This window comes from Pelodiscus sinensis, chromosome 22 (genome assembly GCF_049634645.1).
Source record: "Pelodiscus sinensis isolate JC-2024 chromosome 22, ASM4963464v1, whole genome shotgun sequence".
NCBI classification, from domain to species: Eukaryota; Metazoa; Chordata; order Testudines; family Trionychidae; genus Pelodiscus; species Pelodiscus sinensis.
The window spans coordinates 8,717,138-8,730,047 of NC_134732.1; positions in this window are offsets into that span (position 1 = coordinate 8,717,138).

Genomic DNA, 12,910 nt, shown 5'->3' on the forward strand with positions numbered 1-12,910 from the left:
TCTTCAAGTCCAAGGAGAGAGACGTTTAGGGCCCAGCTCCCTGGGGTACCAGTCCCCAAATGGGATCAAACTGCAAAGAATTAGTATGTAACCTTTAACAATGAAAGGGGACTGTGTACACTTGTTGCGCCCCCAGATAACAATTGCTTACACTGGGTTCGATAGAAAATAAAAATGATTTTAATAAGTGGAAGCAGTAGGATTTAAGTGTTAATAAGCGAGAACAGGCAGAGCAAAGCAGGTTAGCAATCAAAACAAACAAAAACGCTTGGCTAACACTTCAGTTACAAACGCTTCAAACTCACCGTAAAAACCTCTTTTCCAGCTGCCCTTCCAAACCAGGGCTGTCTCCCCATCCTGGGGTCTTGGGCTCCTTCCTTCAGGTGCAACCCAGCCTAAAGGCCCAGGCCTCTGCTTCCCTATTCTTTTTGTTAAGGAATTGAGGCCTCTCCCTACCAACCACTGCTTAGACTTAAGGACAAAAGAGATTGTTTAACAGTTGCTCATCAAGACTTCGAAGGTATTACCCTCCATGGCTACGTCTACACCGGCCCCTTTCCGGAAGGGGCATGTAAATTTCACCAGTCGTCGTAGGGAAATCCGCGGGGGATTTAAATATCCCGCGCGGCATTTAAATAAAAATGTCCGCTGCTTTTTTCCGGCTTTTAAAAAAGCCGGAAAAGAGCGTCTACACTGGCCCCGATCCTCCGGAAAAAGTGCCCTTTTCCGGAGGGTCTTATTCCTACTTCCTAGGGCACTTTTTCCGGAGGATCGGGGCCAGTGTAGACGCTCTTTTCCGGCTTTTTTAAAAGCCGGAAAAAAGCGGCGGACATTTTTATTTAAATGCCGCGCGGGATATTTAAATCCCCCGCGGATTTCCCTACGACGACTGGTGAAATTTACATGCCCCCTTCCGGAAAAGAGGCCGGTGTAGACGTAGCCCAGGTCGCTCATTCACACACTGGAAACTCCCCCATTCCATATGTCTCATTTTACACACAAAAATGATACATACATCAAAGTGAGATAAACAGAACCAGCGGATCATGACATGGAGATTGATAGGTTACATGAAAGAATTTGCTCAAAACATCTTTGAGTGATGTATATTTATGTCTATGGGGGGGAAGTCTGTCACAATTGCTTCTCTTAGACATAGTGTCGGACAGCCTATATAGAGCGAGTTGATCTCTGTGGCATATAATGATTTCCTTTTTGGTTGCTCATGGTGCAGAGACCTGTTCAAAGCATTAACCATATCATGAAATAAATAGCTGAGTAAATAAACATGGGCTTATCAAGGACACAGCAAGCATGATATTAAGCTGAATTTTTATAGTGCAGTGAGAACACTGGTACTAATGAGCCACATGCTTTTCCATTTGTTTTTGTATTTGAAAGGAATAGCCATCAATTTTTAGCATGCATGATATTTTGTTTATATGAACCAGAGCACACAGTGTGTGGTATTGCCATCCTTCAGCACTCAATAACAATGAGTCAAGTCCCCCAAAATTATGAGACTTCCGTGAAATCTATGAGGTTTTTTTAAATACATTTTCATATGCCTTCTAGTTTCTGAGCCTATAGGAGGCACTCAATTCACATTCTCAGATTTTATTTTGCAATAAACTGCGATAGAAACCTATTTTTAAAAAACAAAAGTGAAAGCTGAGATTCTCTCATAATTACTTGATTCCAGGAGCTGGGGCTTTAAGAAAAAACAATAATGATTGTGAAAACAACACAGTGAAATATTACAAAAGCTGGCAATTCTGAGCACATATGCTGGTCCTCCAACATGTCACATCAAGTCTGTGTCACTAGAGGGTATCTGCCTTTTCAGACACCAGATCCCTAGAAATTTAAAGGTGTACTACAGGGGAAAAAAGATAATCACTCTTGCTCCATGCCTGACAATTTCATATTGGAGCCATTGACACCATTTCTTCCCACTACATGCTCAGCCATCTCAATTCACCTTGAATCATTTTCGCCTCAGGCTGGTAAAGTTTGTGATGTGTTTATATTGACAGGAGGAAAGGCTTTATAATTAAATATTAAAAAGGAATGTTGTTGGTAAAGTGCTAATGTCCCATGGCCGGTGAAAGGATGAATGCACCGGGGCCAAATGCTACCTTACTTCAGTTTTACATCAGGTGGCTAGTTGGGACTGTTATCACTTACCTAATTGGCTCAGGAGGGAGATAATAATTCATCCTTACCTATTCTGTAGTCCTAGGGCTGGGTTTGCCAGGCCGCTAGGTGAAGGACCTGCAGCTGCCTTCTCTGAACCAGCATGTCCTCCCAGTCTCATTTCCTAAGGGTGTTATTTCACTGCTGCTTCCCACATAATGTAACTGAATCATTCAATTGAGCATAAAATAGAAATTTTGCTTCTTATCTGCTGGGAAACCAGCTTTACTATTTTCTTTCTGCAAAATACATTTTTCACTATCTTATCTTCTAATAAACAATCCCAGCTCTGTAGTATGCAGAAATGTCCTGAACATGTTTAAGAGACATATTCCCTCTCCCCCAAACCTCTATTTTAACAGCATATTTTTTTTAAAAGAGCCAATTTGTATTCCATATTCCTTTGGTGAAGGTATATATTTTTCATAAGCCTGTCTTCTGCTTTTGAGGCATCTCTTCCTCCACTTCATTTCGATTCTTATCTCTCTTTTTTCCAGACCAGAACTGAAGTACAATTTTTTTCCCTCTACCCTCTTGTATACCTTCTTGTTTTAATTTAAAAGTATTTCACAGTGAAAAACTTTCCCTTTCCCTACTTCTTCACCCACCACGTAGCTCATGCCTAACCAAAGTTAAATGAATGAAAGTTCAGCTATGAATTTTTAAACCCTACTATCTCACTTAGGCTGACATCAAAAGCATTAGCTGCAGTACTAAATCACAAACAGGGAGAATTAGCATATGCAACAAAGTTTTGCTGCAGAATGTTATAGTTATATCACACATGATTTTCAAGTCATTCCCAGGCTCTGTCAGAAGTGACATGACTAAGGCTTACCCTCCAGGTCACTGCCCCACTCATTTTCCCACAATCTGCCCTCCCTCAGCCTTGCTTCAGCTCATTGGCACCACTATTCCAATGAGAATGTGTGTCTAGACAGCTCTTTGTTCCCAACGGAAGCCAATTAGCCCAGTTTGGCCCTGTTTTGTCTTGTACGGTCAAGAAAGTGGCCAGCTAGTTATAGTCACTGTACCATCCCCAGCCCCTCTCCTCCAGCTGCCTCTCCTCCAGCTTCTTCTGTACAGCAGCAGCAACCCTACAGGAGAACAGGGCAGGAAGTGATACAGCCACCGGATAAACTGTTGGCCTTCTGCTCCTTGCCTCGCTGCATGCCTCCCCCCAGAGGGAAAAGGAGAACTGCCAGCCTGCCTGGTCCCCTAACCCTGTCCTCTGGCAGGGCTGCCATTGTACAGAGTCAGAAGAGACCCTGCTTCATGGCAGGACAGTGGGCTTCTACTCCTTTTCCCTGCTGACGGAGGCAAAGTGGGAAAAATGGCAGAACTTCCAGAAGCTCCTGCAACTGCCATACTGCTCCCAGCCTTCCCCCACCCAGGTAATGTGGGATAGGGAGAGGAGAGAAAGAGAGTGGGAGCCCTGGGCTGCGTCAGGGTGAAGTCACATAGGGGAGGTCACATCCCCCCCCCCCTTAGCTAGTGTGCCCTCTCCCCATATCAGGATAAAAATAACTTTACTTTCTCCCCTGGCAGTAAAGCAACCTGAAGCTGCAAGATGTCTTGGCAGAAGTCTCCCTTGCTGCTACTGCCTCACATGCTGTCAATGGTTCCTGTCTGTGCCTTTACACTGCCTTTACACTGCCCTGGATCCTTTGAAGTCAACAAGAGTTTTGCCACCCACTGAATGATGGGGTCAGGAGTCTACCCCTCAGTGCACAATCTCTGATGTCCCCCTAGCCTGACACTTTCCAGCTCCTCTCTGTATAAATCCAACCTTTCAGGCCATTAATCAATTTCTGAGCCCAACTCCATACACCTTTCCTTCTGCATTTCCATAAGAGACTTTTTTTCCCCAACAGACCAGCTTTTCCATTGGAAAATACAATTTCATCTAATTCAAAATATTTGCTAGCAATTTGTCAGTTTGGTTCAGTCATATAAAAACATTTAATTTCAAGTGTATTGTTTTGAGCAATTTTGTTATGACTTTTATATCATATTAATAAATTAACATCACTATATTATATGTAAATATTTTACTATTATATCATAATATTTTGACATTAACAAGAAGTTTAGCCTCTATCAAAATGAAATGATTCACCATTATTGAAAACATATTTCAATGTTTCCAAAGCAGAATTATTTAGCATTTCTGTTGTGTGGTAAATGTCAAGATTTTGACTTTTTCTTCTAATTTAGAATGGAAAAAAAAATTCAAAATGTCACGATTTCCCATGAGACAGGAATTTAACTTTCTAACCAGCTCTAGTTTCTATCTGTCCTTTTAGAATCCATTCATCCATCCACTCATCTGAGTGGCTATCTGAGTGTCTCTTTGGACACAGAGGTGAATAGAAATAGCAAATTGCTAGCTGAATAAAACTTTGCAGCTTAAATGAAAAGGTAACAGGACAATTAAGATCAGCCCTTAAAACATAAGGATATCTGGTTATGTGCCAAGCACTTTTTGGCAACTGTATAGTGGCATCTAGGAATGAGGGAGACAGAGGGTTTATAGCAGCAAGGATTACATGGACAACTGTCCATGCCCATCTGCACCAAAAGTGACTTTCTATGCACAGGAAAAAGAATATTTGTTCTCTCCTCTGTTTTATCAGACTCTTGTACTGATTGCCAGGGTCCCTGGCTTCCTTATCAGTAAACTACAGTGATATACCTCGTGAAATGAGTCTAGCCTGCTGCGCTTTGCCAACAACCAGCTGATCAGCACAGCGCTCCAGCTATTTTGATTTAAACGAAGTTTTATTCAGCTAGCAATTCGCAGCTTCAGTTCTCTTTTTCGCGTAAAGTAATCTACATGGCTCTGTCGATGGAGCCATCAGTTTATATGTACCCATCTTGGAAGCCTAGGGCCATAAGGATAGAAGGGACTGCAAAGGTCATTTAAACTAAATTACCACCAAGATGCAAGAATTGTGTCTTCATCATCCAAGCCTGATGGATATCCAGACTCTTTATCCAGTGAAGAAGCTTCCCTGACCACCTTAAGTGATCAGTTCCGCTGTCCTTACAGTAGCAAGTTTTTCCTGAGACTTAATCTAAATCTGCTATACTGAAGTTTGGACCTATTGTCTCTTGTCCTGTCCTCTGTGGCAAGCCAGAACAACTTTGTCCATCTTTTTCATGGTAGCCTTTTTAGTATATCTGAAGCTCGTGTTCAAAAAATTGAAGTATCCTATCTATGAGCTGTGCTGGCCCAGGAAAAGATGGTCTCTTCTGGGGATACTTCGTCCTTAATGTTTTTTCTGCTGGGAATAGCCAGATGTTGGTGGGTTCAGTGTGTTTGAGTTCTGTTTTTGTATTTGTCTGGAAAGAAGTAGACAATTTAGAGGCATTGAAGAGAGCAATGGAAGTCCCAGCTCCAATTAGAACATTGTGCCTTCATGCTTAAGTTCTCCCTGTCATTGCCAAAAAGGATATGTAGATCCTATTGTTCTCTCACACACAATCCATGGATAGGCATGTTCCCATCATCCCATGTTGCTGTGCTGGCTATATTGCTTTGGTATGGTGATAGCTTAGCACATTAGAGCTCATTGCATAAATACATGCATTTCATTGTAAGATGTTGCATTGTACATACATTGATTAGGAACAGGCCAGCTAAGGAAGAGCAATACCCTCTTGAAACCTCACACAAAAGTTGAAGTAAACTGCTGCTGAATTTCCCAAAAAATGATGAAACTTGATGATAATGACGGAGGATTATTTCTCCAGTCTGCCAGGTTTCCCTTGAATGTCAAGTGTCCCTTGCCTGCTCCAGAGCTTCTGGATGCTCCAGGGAAGGTTTGTAGTGCCCTATTAAATACTGGGCATTTTGAGTAACCAGTTCAGCGCTGTCAGTTTGTAAAAAAAAAAAAAAATACAGCTATTATCAAGTATCAGAGGGGTAGCCGTGTTAGTCTGAATCTGCAAAAGCGACGAGGAGTCCTGTGGCACCTTATAGACTAACTGAAGTGTAGGAGCATAAGCTTTCGTGGGCAAAGACCCACTTCGTCAGATGCATGTAGTGGAAATTTCCAGAGGCAGGAATAAATATGCAGGCCAGGATCAGGCTGGAGATGATGAGGTGATCCAATCAAGGAGGATGAGGCCCACTTCTAGCAGCTGATCTGGAGGTGTGAATTCCAAGAGAATAGAAGCTGCTTTTGTAGTTAGCAAGCCATTCACAGTCTTTGTTTAATCCAGAGTTGATTGTGTCAAACTTAAAGATGAACTGTAGCTCAGCAGTTTCTCTTTGAAGTCTGGTCCTGAAGTTTTTTTGCTGCAGGATGGCTACTTTTAGATCTGCAATTGTGTGTCCAGGAAGATTGAAGTGTTCCCCTACAGGTTTTTGTATGTTGCCATTCCTAATATCAGATTTGTGTCCATTGATTCTTTTACGTAGGGACTGTCCTGTTTGGCCGATGTATATAGCAGTGGGGCATTGTTGGCACATGATGGCATATATTACGTTGGTGGATGTGCAGGAGAATGTACCAGTGACAGTATGGCTGATCTGGTTAGGTCCTGTGATGGTGTTGCTGGTGTATATATGTGGGCAGAGTTGGCACCGAGGTTTGTTGCAAGGATTGGTTCCTGAGTTCGAGTTATTATGGTGCGGTGTGTATTTGCTGGTGAGAATATGCTTCAGGTTGGCGGGTTGTCTGTGGGCAAGGACCGGCCTACCTCCCAAGGCCTACACCTACAAGACCTTCAACAAGCATTCTGTAAACTGCGATACCCACACGAGGAAGTGAGGAGACAGATTGACAGAGCCAGACGTGTACCCAGAAGCCTCCTGCTACGGGACAAGCCCAAGAAAGAAACCAACAGAACACCACTGGCCATCACCTATAGTCCCCAGCTAAAACCTCTCCAACGCATCATTAGCTATTATCAAAAGTCCTGCGGCAGCAATGGTATTATTTATAATTTATAAAGCACCGAGCATGTGTTAGGTGCTTATGTGATTGTACGCAGGCATTTCACAGGTTGCCACAGAATTGCAATTTAATATTATCACCTGCAGTTTTTGCAAGGATGATATTGGCTACCGTCAGTAAATGAGACATCTCAAAAGTGCTTGAGTTTTAATTAATTAAGCTCCTAAAACAAATTACCCCTGTGGGGCAATTGAACCACAGAGGTAAAGAGCCCTGGTCAACAAAGGGCTGAGCATCAAAACATTATTCAACAAAGCACTTAAGCATGAACTTAATTTTAAGCATATGCATATTTTAATTGATTTAGATGAGACTAATCCCTTGGTAAGGAGTAGCACAGGCTCACTAGGTGAAAAAATATTCTCTTTTATTTCAATGCTCTATGTTTCATGGAATGCCCCTTAGTTTTTTTACTTATGAGATAGGGGTATAGATGTTCCAAGCTACCCTTCGTATTTCCTTCATTATGTTGTATCTGTTTACCTTGTGCTTTCTCACGTATCTGCTGTTTCAAGTAAATAATGCCAATTATTTCACAGATTTATTTGCAGACTGTAAAGACAGAAAGGGCGATTATGATCATGTAGTCTCACCTTCTGAACAATGCAGACATAGGACTTCTTTGAATTAAATCCTGTTTGAACTAGAGTGGATCTTTTAGAAAAACAGCCAAACTTGATTAATTAAATAATTTAGCAGCTTGAGTCATGTTTTCCAGCTCTTTAATCATTTTCATGGTCTTTCTAAAGACCCTCTCCAAATGATGAACTTTCAAACTCTGATTACGTAAGTTATTCCAGATTTTTGATTCACTCTAAAATTCGTAAGCCTTTTGGGGATTTACAATCGATTTCACTGCCTAAACGGCCCCAGCGAGGGAGTAACAGAACTCAACAAATAGCAAACGGAACTAGGTATTTCTGTCCACAAAAATATTCATATAACATAGTTTTATCATACTCTGATCAACTCTAATATATGTTGTTGTTGTTCGTCCATCGTATTTGAAGAGGACCTTGACATCTAACGGGTTGTGGACTGTCCATGGTGTGTCCGCAAATGGCTGATAAGGCCGATATGGGCACGGAATGTTCTTCCACATGTCGGGCAGACATGTGTGGGCACCACTGTTGCAGCTTTTGCAACTCTGGCTTTACGGAGTGCTCGCTTCTCTTGTGCTATGGTTGTCCTTCTGGCTTCAGATGTTTGACAGCCTTGGTAGATCAGCGTGTGCCATGTCAATCGGTCTTGTGCCAGGGTCTCCCAGGAGGTGGTGTCAATATCCAGGGACTTGAGAGAGGCTTTAAGCTTATCTTTGTATCACTTCTTTTGTCCCCCGTGCAATCACTTCCCTTGAAACAGCTCACCATAGAAGAGCTGTTTAGGGATGCGATGATCTGGCATCCTTGCAACATGGCCTGCCCAGCGTGTCTGGGCTTTCATCAGCAGGGTGTAAACTGACGGCAGGCCTGCTCTAGAAAGGACTTTTGTGTCTGGCACCTTATCCTGCCACCGGATCCTCAGAAGTCTGCAGAGGCAAATCGTGTGGATGTGGTTCAGTTGCCTAGCGTGCCTCCTGTATACAGTCCAAGTCTCACTGGCATACATCAGGGTAGTTAACACTACTGCTCGATAGACTTTAAGCTTTGTAGCAAGGCTTATTCCACGGCGGTCCCACACTTTGGTCATCAGTCTGCCGAACGCAGAGTTTGCCTTGGTGACTCTGCAGTTGACCTCGATGTCAATTGTCACTGTGCGGGAGAGGGTGCTGCCAAGATATGTAAATTGGTCCACTGCTTGCAGCTTTTGTCCCTTCACTGTGATGGTGGGCTCTTGATGTTGAGCTTTCGGAGCTGGCTGGTGCATCACTTCGGTTTTTTTTGTGTTGATGAGAAGGCCGAAGTTGTCGCATGCTGCTGCAAATTTGTCCATGCTGGCTTGCATTTCCTGCTCTGATCCAGCATTCAGGGCGCAGTCGTCAGCAAAAAGGAGGTCTCGTAGCACAGTCTTCTTTATCTTGGTGACAGCCTGGAGTCTTCGCAGGTTAAACAGTTTCCCATCGGTCCTTTATCTCAGTCTGATTCCCAAGGAACTGTTCTGAAAGGCGTCTGACAGCATGGCTGAAAACATTATGCTGAACAGGGTCGGTGCCAGCATGCACCCTTGCTTGATGCCGTTTGTGATGGGAAAGGCCTCTGAAGCTTCACCATCGTCCAGAACACGAGCCGTCATGCCGTCGTGGAACTGACGTACCGTCGGGATGAATCTGTCAGGGCACCCAAACTTCGACATGATGCGCCACAGACCTTCGCGACTGACAGTGTCAAAAGCCTTGGTGAGATTCACGATTCTGCTCTTGACACTTCTCTTGGAGCTGTCGGGCTGCGAAGATCATATCCACCGTGCCACGCTCTTTGCGGAAGCCGCACTGTGTCTTGGGTAGTAAACCCTGTTCCAGGTGGTCAATCAGGTGATTCAGCAACACTCGTGCAAGGATCTTACCTGTGATGGAAAGCAGTGATATTCCTCTATGATTATCGCAAACTTGTCGATTTTCTTTCCTCTTGTAGAGGTATACGATGGACACGTCTTTCAGTTCCTGAGGAATAGATCCTTGATTCCAGAAGGACTGGAACAGCTGAGTGAGTTTGTCGACAAGCACTGCACCAACACCCTTATAGACTTCCGCTGGGATCGCATCAGATCCTGGGGCCTTGCCACTGGACAGCTGGCTGATGGCCTGTAAGGTTTCAGTCTCTGATGGTGAGACATCCAGGCTGTGGTTGATATTCGCCTGGGGCAGTCTATCAATCGCCTCGGTATTGATGGAAGATGGGCGGTTCAGTACGGATTGGAAGTGCTCAGCCCAACGCTGTAAAATCAGAGGCTTCTCAGTAATGAGAGTTGCACCATCTGAGTCCAGTAGAGGGGAACTCCCTGAGGGCTGAGGTCCGTACAAGGATCTAAGGGCTTCGCAGAACCGTTTGACATAGTTTCTATCAGCAAACTTCTGATCAACTCTAATATATACATTGTAGGAAAAAGACAGAATTGAGTCCATAACACTATCCACAGTTTTAATCTGACAAGAGGACACTGCTCCCTGGTTTAATGAAGTAAATGAGATCTTTGGTAATATTGCCTGTGTAATTGACATGGTTCTCTGGGAAACATTGCACTTTATAATGAAAATACTGTATATAATTAAGGTCTAATAGGAAGAAAATAGTAATTACAAAGAATTAACTGAACAGACATAATTAAGCAAATATAGCTTAGTCTCTGGAGAAAACCCTTCGGGGTTCAAACGTATATATCCTACGACTGTAAAGGAGCCACACTAATTAAGGGTCATTTTCATTGCATAGGATCTGCCTACTAATAACTAGTGGAAGGACTCCTGTAAAGACCAAAATGGTTTATTTAGAGTCATATGTGGTCATGGCCATTCTAGCGAGGAGGTGGGAGAGAATATATCCTAGCAAAAACATCATATAATGTCTATAATATAACAGGTTGGCTTACTGAGCCCATGTTTGGCATTGATGATGTGTAGACCAGCACCCTAATGCCTGAGTTTGATCTACCCTTTCCCACTTTCCTGAGGAGCTCAGGAAATGGAGTTCTACTGTTCGACTTTAGAATCTTTCATTTTGATGGTGACTGGATGAATGCTAGAGGAAATGGGGTAGGTTTAGAAGTTAAAATAAAAAAAAAGAATGTTAAAAATTCCTTAGAACAGTTAGATGTCTTCAAATCACCAGGGCTTGATTAAATATGCTTGTGTTTGTCTGGTTGGTTGGTTGGTTTGTTTGGTTTGTTTGTTTGAAGGAGCTTCTAAAAGGTTTGAAATCTAGAAGCCTCTGTTAATTGGCTGAGCCTCAGTCAGGGGGAGGGGCTACCAGAGCTATATAAGCCTGTGACTCAGAGACCAGGGATAGCGCGACCAGGAACAGGTAACAGGAGAGTTTGGAGAGGGAGTTTAGAGGGCACTAGTGACTTGTGTCCTTCTTTAAAACCTAACTTAGAATAATCTATACTCCAGAAGTTTAAAAAGAATCCCAGTTTGTACTTAAACGTATTCATTACAAACATGGAGACAGAAGCCCAGCAGCAGAGTGGGGGCTATTTTGTTTATTGCGTTGAGTGTAACATGTATGATTACCTGCCCTGTGGGCGGGTGGTGTATGTGTGTACCTGTTGCAAGGAGCTCCTGACCCTCAGAGACCGAGTTCGGGCTTTGGAGGACAGGGTGGCTGAACTGGAGGAGCTAAGGGAGTTAGAGAGCTATGTTGATGACACTTTCCGGGACACTGTAGTACTGTCCCACCTCCAGTCTGAGAGCCCCAGTGTTCTTAAGGAGGATGAAAGTCTCAAGGGAACAGAGCATTTAACGGGAGCAGAGGGAACCCATCCCGTAGTTGGGACCCTCCTCCCAGAGGATGTGGCAGTATCCTTTTGCACTGAGGATACCTCTGATGGGGAAGGAATGCCAGCTAGGAAGAGGCAGGTGTTAGTAGTGGGTGATTCAATCATTAGAAACATAGATAGTTGGGTTTGTGATGACCAGGAGAACTGTATGGTCACTTGCCTGCCTGGTGCGAAGGTTGCGGATCTCTCGAGGCATCTAGATAGACTTATGTGTAGTGCTGGGGAGGAGCCAGTGGTCGTGGTACATGTAGGTACCAATGACATAGGGAAGGGTAGGATAGATGTCCTGGAGGTCAAATTTAGGCTGCTAGGAAAGAGACTGAAATCCAGGACCTCTATGGTAGCGTTCTCGGAAATGCTTCCAGTTCCACGCGCAGGGCCAGGTAGGCAGGCAGAGCTTCAGAGTCTCAATGCGTGGATGAGACGATAGTGTAGGGAAGAGGGGTTTAGATTTATTAGGAACTGGGGACACTTTTGGGAGAGGGGGAGCCTATACAGGAAGGATGGGCTCCACCTAAACCAGGGTGGAACCAGACTGCTGGCACTAAACATTAATAAGTCCGTAGAGCAGTTTTTAAACTAAGAGATGAGGGAAACCGCATACAAAGGAATCCAATGCATCAGGGAAGGGCAGACAAATAACCAGTGGCAAATTTTTAAAGTGCTTGTACACAAATGCTAGGAGTCTAATAAGATGGGGGAACTAGAGTACCTCGTATTAAATGAGGAGATAGACATAATAGGCATCACTGAAACCTGGTGGAATGAGGAAAATCTGTGGGACACAATCATACCAGGATATAAAATATACAGAAAGGATAGAGCAGGCCGGGTGGGTGGCGGAGTGGCACTGTATGTGAAAGATAATGTAGAATCAAATGAAATAAAAATATTAAGTGAATAAACATGTTCCATAGAATTGCTATGGATAGAAATTCCATGCTCCAATAATAAGAAATTAGGAGTAGGGATATATTACCGACCACTTGACCAGGACAGCGATACTGACATAGAAATGCTGAGGGAGATTAGAGAGGCTACCAAAATAGAGAACTCTATAATAATGGGGGATTTTAATTACCCCCATATTGACTGGATACATGTCACCTCAGGAAAAGAAGTGGAGATAAAATTTCTCAATGGCTTAAATGACTGCTTCTTGGAGCAGCTAGTGCAGGAACCCACAAGGGGAGAGGCAATTCTCGATTTAGTCCTGAGTGGAGTGCAGAATCAGGTCCAGGATATAACCTTTACAGGACCGCTTGGGAATAGTGACCATAATATAATAACATTCAACATTCCTGTGGTGGGAAGAACAC